Source organism: Lipotes vexillifer, unplaced genomic scaffold (genome assembly GCF_000442215.2).
Source record: "Lipotes vexillifer unplaced genomic scaffold, Lipotes_vexillifer_v1.1 scaffold591, whole genome shotgun sequence".
In the NCBI taxonomy this organism is placed as follows: domain Eukaryota; kingdom Metazoa; phylum Chordata; class Mammalia; order Artiodactyla; family Lipotidae; genus Lipotes; species Lipotes vexillifer.
In genome coordinates this window covers 4,560,960-4,567,442 of record NW_006791954.1, presented here as the reverse complement: position 1 = coordinate 4,567,442, position 6,483 = coordinate 4,560,960, and the positions used below count along the sequence as shown (strand labels likewise).

The following is a 6,483-nucleotide window of genomic DNA, read 5'->3' as shown; positions in this document are numbered from 1 at the left end:
GGGGGGGGCGTGGGTGGGCAGGGGGTGAGGCAGCACTCTTTGGTGGGCTCTTGCTGGGTCCCCATGAGATGGGATTCTGGAGCTTAAGGGCAGTGACCCTTAAGTCTGATCTCCTAGCCACTGTGGGGCCTTGGAGGCTAGAGAATGGGAGATGGGGTTGGGGGATATAATATAAGGGGGAGATAGGTTACTTAAACAAAAGGATCCTCTCCTCCAAAAGAATATAACAGGAAATTCCCCCCTGCAGGTCACAGACAGAAAGACATAAACAGTAGCCTTGACTTGGGCCAGATGCCCAGTATTAACATCAAAGACTGTGCTTCCCGCCCAACCCCACCATAACCTCACCCACCTGCTGCTCTCCTGTCCCTCCTCCCACCCCAGGCCAGCTCCAGTCAGGCATTAAGGTGGGCGCCCAAGTCTAGGGCTCACCTCCATCCCCCCCACGCCTGCTGACGATGGTTGTGCCCACATCCATGCTCAAGAGCTAAGCCCCTTCCCTGTCAACCCACAGAACTTCGCGCCCCCTGCCCCAGTTCCCCCCAGAAATGGAGGGGGAGATCCAAATAGCCAAGAAGGCAGAGTTAGGAACACCCACAAGCTGGGCATACTCTCCCTGCCCTCCCCCCAGCAGCCAGCGGGTAATCGGAGCTGGGAGGTGGGGCAGCTGAAGGCTGGAGGCATGAATGTCACAGGGCCAAGGCGCTCACTGCAGATGGCATCAGGGGCACAGGGCTTGGGGTCCTCCCTTCCCCACTCCCCTCTTCCAAGGAGGAGGCTGCAGAGAGGAGTCTGCAAGCCCTGGGGAGCACGCCCAGGAGGGAAGGGAATGGTGGAGGGGAAAAGAAAAGCAGGGATGTTCTCGCAGGCACCCCAGAGGGGTGGGAGATAGCCCCCACCCAAGGAGAACTGGCCGAGGCGGGGAGGTGGGGGAGAGGGATGAAGAGAGAAGCCAGGAGAGGGAGGGAGGGAGGGAATGGGGAGAGAGAGAGAGATTGAAAATTGTGTGTGTGTGTGTGTGTGTGTGTGTGTGTGAGAGAGAGAGAGAGGGAGAGAGGGAGAAGGGAGGGAGGGGAGCGCATACGAGGGAGAGAGAGCAGGCGAGAGCGAGCAAGTAAATGCAGCTGAGTCGCCCGCACACACACGGACACGTGCAGACACACACACTCACCCCGCATGCGCAGAGCCTCGGGCTCTGGGTACCCCATTCCAGCAGATATTCAGAGCCCTCCCCAGCCCACACATGCCCAAAACACGCATACATGGATTGCACGCACAACACACCCACTCACTGATGTGTACAAAGACGCTGATAGCCACCAAAGCCTCAGGTCCCGCTCCCCTTCCCTCGCCCACGCCCCACGCGCCTGGGTAAAAGAGAAAATGAAACAGGCAGCTAAGGCTCTAGGAGCCAAGAGCTCATCTCTTCCTTACAAGAGTAAGAGAGGAGGAAGAGGGCTGGGGGCTGGGGCCAATCACGCTGCTCTTTGCTACTGCTGGGGGTGTGGCTGTGCCTTTGGCCCTTACCTTTAACCCCAGTCCCCAGTGCTGGGTGCCCACCTCCAAAGCAGGGGACCAAGGATAGCATTTTCTGGGCACCAATAAGTTCCATCTTGCTCCCCTTGTCTACCCAGAGAACTTCTGACCCCTCCCTCTGGACCACCTCACACAATGGCATGCAAGCGGGAGGTCCCCTTTGGTGCCCCAGCCTTGGCCTGCCAGGAAGGCAGGCAACACCATATGCCTGAAAACCACATGCTCCCCTCCCTCCAGCAGCCCCAGATGCCTCTGTGAGAGATTGAGAACTGTCTCTGGTTCCAAGCAGCATGTGTATCCGCACCCTGGAGCGTTCCAGGCCTTGGGAAGAAAGGAGAATCCACAGGCATTGTTTGCCGAGCCAGTGCCAGGATGCAATACCGACTGACCACAGGTGTTACCCCACATTATGTTATTTACCCTCACTCTGCGTGAGGTGGGCATCATTGTCTCCAGATTATGAAAACCTAGGCCCAGAGTCAGCAACTGGCAAATGGTGAAAACCCAGCCTCCAACTCCCAGCCCATGCTCTTCCCGCCATGGTCACGCTCGCCTCCCTCCCCAAGAGGCACAAAAGTCCCCCAAGCACCTTTAGAGCCATGAGAACCAGGGTTGAGATTAGCTCCCTACTCCAGAGGCTCCCCAGTGGCCCACCACAAGGCATATCCCCACCACGGCCCTGGGGGAGCTGCATAAAAGGGATCTGGGGGAGAGAGGAGTCTTATCACCAGACTCACAGAGGAAAGGTGTCAACCCAGGATAGACCCTGGATCTCGAGGTGTCACGCCTAATACCCTCCTTATTCACTGCCACCATCCTCCACACTAATGCCCCCTCCATGCAGGGGTGGGGAATCTGTCAGCCCAGGCTGGGTCCTGGTTGATTGATCAATGGTAGGTAGATGAGATGCTGCGTCCCCAGGAGAGAGGAAGGGTGCCATACTCTACTCATAAGAAAGGAGCGGGGGCATGGAGAGAGACTGCTTTCCTTGTTTTTTCTCTCCCCCATTCCCAGTGCTCAGACTTGTCCTAACCAGAGATGCAGTGATGCCCAAACATTCATGCATTTGCCCCTAACTGGGGAGGTGTGTCCCAGGCTGAGATGTCAAGAGCTCCTTTTAAGAAGCAGCTGAAAGGTGATCAGAGGAGCGCAAGGCAGAGGGGCTCCAGGCTGCACAAACTCATGCAGGAGAGAGAGGGGACGTGGAGGATGAGGAGGCTGGAGATTAGGGACCCACTATCCCTACCACCCCCCATCCCCATCCCATTCCTGTGATGTCTAGGAGATCCAGTTCTCCACCAAGCTTCTCCAAGAAGTGACCTACAGACTTCCTTGTTGTAACAGCTAACACATACAGTGCTTGTTATGCACCAAGCACTTGTTAAAGCGTTTTATGTATTCTGACTCCTTTAATCCTCAAAAAGCTGAATGAGGTAGGTATTTTCATCCTCAATTCATAGACAAGGCAAGTGAGAGGTTAAATCGCTTGCCCAGGATTATACAACCCACAAGTGGCAGGGCTGGGATTCAAACCCAGACAATCTAGTTCCAATATATATATCTATATATCTATACATCTATATATCTATATATCTATATATCTCCCTGCTTTTAACCATTACAGCATATCACCTGCTAGAGGAACAATATCTTGTTCTTTCATCCAGCTATGTGTTCCCTGTGACCCAGCCTCAGTTTCCCTTTCAGTAGCAGCCATGGATTCTCTATGGTAGAATCCCTACCAGTGCCTCCTCATCCATGGTCTGGGCCACAGCTAGAGGGGAGCATGTCCAGAAATGGTAGATGTCCCCTGCTCTAATTCCCTCTCTGGAAGACCTGCCACTCTGGGCTGGAGGGCCAGCCCATGGGAAAGGGCCTCACGAAGTCTGGGCAGCTGTACCCTCAGAACCGGGCTCTGAGGCTGGGCAAAGCAGACACAGCTGTTGGGCATCTCTGAGGTGGGTCTCAGCTGCCAGGGGTATGGAGAAAGGCCATTGTGAGTCCTGCCAAAGACCCAGCTCAGCCGGGTCCTGCCAACTCCTGCCACTGCCCCTGGGGGCAATTATTTTCCAGCGGGTCAGTGTGGAGGGAGCCCCCTCACCGGCCTGTTTGGGAGCTAGCTAGCCATGACCTGCACACCCAGGCCTTCCACCCAGCTGGTGTCCCCTGGCTGAGGCTGCCAGCCTGAGAGGTCAGCATGGGCAGTGGCCGACCCCCTTTCCTTCTCCCCCCCACTCCCAGCCCCCCAAACTTGCTGGCCGCAGCTGCAGTACTGAGGAAGCACAGGATGTCCTGAGCAGCCAGCTGAGCCCCCTGCCCCCCACCCCAACCTCCCGCTGACCCCAGAGGCAGGGCAGGCGGGCCGAGGGGCGGGGTTTGAGTATGAACAACTGGAGAAGAATGAAGAACCTCACCACCAGTTCCCAGCTCTGAGCAAGGAGGCTTCGGCAGAAACGGAGACCAGAACAGGGGTCGACGGGGTCAGGGACAGGTGAGAGTTACAGACTAGCAGAGAAACGAGGAGGGAGGAGACACAGCGGAGACAGAGCGTTGGAGCGAAATTCCAAGTCAAAAATACACATCACTCACCCAGACACTCACCAACATACTGCCTCCTACGGGAGGCTTCCAAGTTTAGATAGGAGGGCAGAGGTGGGTAAAGGGGCCAGACTCACGGTGGGAGGCAGGAACTCAGCTGGGGGTCCGTGAGCATCCCCAGAAATGGCTCAAACAACCCCAGCAGGGGCGGCTAGGTTCCTTATTTGCTTTTGGGGTGGGGATAGAGGCTGCTTCCTAGGAGCCAGGTCTCCCCAAGACCCCCCTCCCCCCAGCAGCCAGGATCATCTCAGCTCCTGAAGTCACTGAACACGGCTTCAGGTCCATGACTCGGCCTCTCGAACTCCCCTACCCCCTACTCTCTTTGCTCTAATTTCTCTGTCCTTCAAAAAAAAGAACCTCAAAAAAGAAGACAGGAGGAAGCTTGAGGGGAAAAGTCTATGACTGTATGTCCATCTAGGGGTGTGCCTGACTGCACAGCTACACTGTGTGCATCCAGAGTTGTAGACCTGTGACTCTGTGGGCCTGAGCCTTGTAAGAGGCCCTGGGACTGTGTGCAAATGAGTGTGTACCTGTGTCCAGAGTTCCCACAGTCAATCAATTAACAAGTATTTACAGAGCACTTCCTATGCTAGGCTCTGGGTGGGATCCAGAGCAATTCCAGAGATTCTCCCAGGTCTCAAGGAGCTCACCATCTGGGGGGGCGGGGGGGGGATGACAAGCGAAAGAGACGGAAAATGTTATCGTGAATGCATGCCTTACACCATTATGGGAGCAGGGGTTTTTGTGGTATACAGAACCTCAGAGAGCCACAGTAAGAGTCCAGGAAAATACTTGTTGCTAAGTTGTGTATCCGTGTGTTGATGTGTAACTGCATTTGCGTTTGACTGAGTGACAGCGACTGATACGGCAAGGAGATGATGCCTGTGTGACTGGGCTCATGCGAGCACGTGTGTGCCTGTGAGTGACAGGGTCTTTTGTAATGTACGGCTGCGTGCAATTGCTCTGTGTTCATGCAAGCGTGCGATAGTGACTTTTTCTGTGTGGGTGACAGCGACTCCTCCTTGCTGTGTGTGACAGCATCTCCATGTGACCCTGTGCATGGGTATGTGCATGGGTTGGTCCCCCTGCTCTTGGTCTCCCGTGGGTGTGTCTCACCCCTCTGAGCTCCCCTGTGCGGTGGCAGCCAGCCTCTTCCCTTGTCCCCATGTGGGTGTGTCCAGCAGCTCCTGTCCTTGAATCCGCCTGGGTGTCCCTGGGTGTGCATGTGGCTGTCTATGTGGGCACATCTGTGTGTCTGCATGTCACGTTTGCTTCCCCCCTCATCTTGGACAACAGCCGCTTCATCCCTCCCCCCTCCTGGGGCCAGAGCCAGCACTGAGGTGGGCTCCCATCTCACTGACTTTCCTTCTGAGACCTCCACCCCTGGAAACGCGTGGCTCTCTTCATTGCCCCTATCATCCCCCACCCCGCAGGCTTTTCCTTCACACTGGACTAGGGAAGGCCCCAGGCAGAGAAGGGGCACCAGAGACACGTTGCAAGGGGAGGGAAACGGGTGGCACACACAACACGGGTCTATTCCTCCCTCTCTTCCCTAACCGCCCTAGCTGGCAACTCCCTTAATCATCTAGGAACCCTCAGATACACCCCCCGCCCCGCACACACACACCCCCCAACCAGTCGCGTTTTTGCAATTAGGAGTGTTGCAACCAGAGAGCCATGTTCAATTGGGGAGGCGGGTGAAGGGGGGGGACTTCCTCCTCCCGGGGCCAGTGCAAGCCCACCCCCCACCCCACTCCTACCGCCCTCCGCAGCTGGAGGCAGCTTTGCAAAGGCCACTCGGCCTCGGCCTGGGAGGCTAGGGGTGGGAGCTGGGGGGGCAGGCCTCCGGCGCACCGTAAACAAACCGCGGCGCGGCGGGCGGGGGAGCTCCGGCGGCCGGCAGCGGGGCCGGGCCCGGGAATGCGCAGCGGACGGGCCGGACAGAGGCCGGGCGGGCCCTCGAGGGGGAGGCCCGGACGCCATCTCCGCCGGCGAACCCCGGGGCCCACCGACCTCCCAGCAACGCCTCTCTTCCCCAGGGCGTAAGTTGCAAGCTCCCGGCCAGTGACAGGGTCACCGGGGCGTCCGGGAAAGCTGAGGCTGGCAGCGGGTACCCCTCTGGCGCCCCCAGCCCGCCTGGGAGCTGGCCAGAGAGCCCCGCGGCTTTGCATAATCAATCGCGATGCATTTGCATATTAATGCCCCCTCGCTCCCTCCCCCTTACCTCGGCGTGGCGCGCTGGACCGGGCTGGGCAGCGACGCGGGGGTCTCAGCGCCCCGTGCCGGGGGCGTCCATGGGGGGCCGGTGGGGCCCGGGCCGCCCGCCTCCTGCGCCCGGGTGTGAGTGCG

At 57.8% G+C, this 6,483-nt stretch overlaps 1 protein-coding gene across 2 annotated transcripts in view; it reads right to left on the bottom strand.

The window, feature by feature from the left end:
* The window catches only part of THRA (thyroid hormone receptor alpha), a 21,170-nt gene extending 14,687 nt beyond the window's left edge, over positions 1 to 6,483 (bottom strand). The window contains exon 1 of one of the 2 annotated variants that reach the window (XM_007465185.1): positions 6,359 to 6,483. The gene's annotated coding sequence lies outside the window, so the exon portion shown is untranslated. Of the gene's footprint in view, positions 1 to 1,171; positions 1,274 to 6,358 lie in introns of those variants that run through there. The other variant, XM_007465186.1, reaches the window with a different exon arrangement.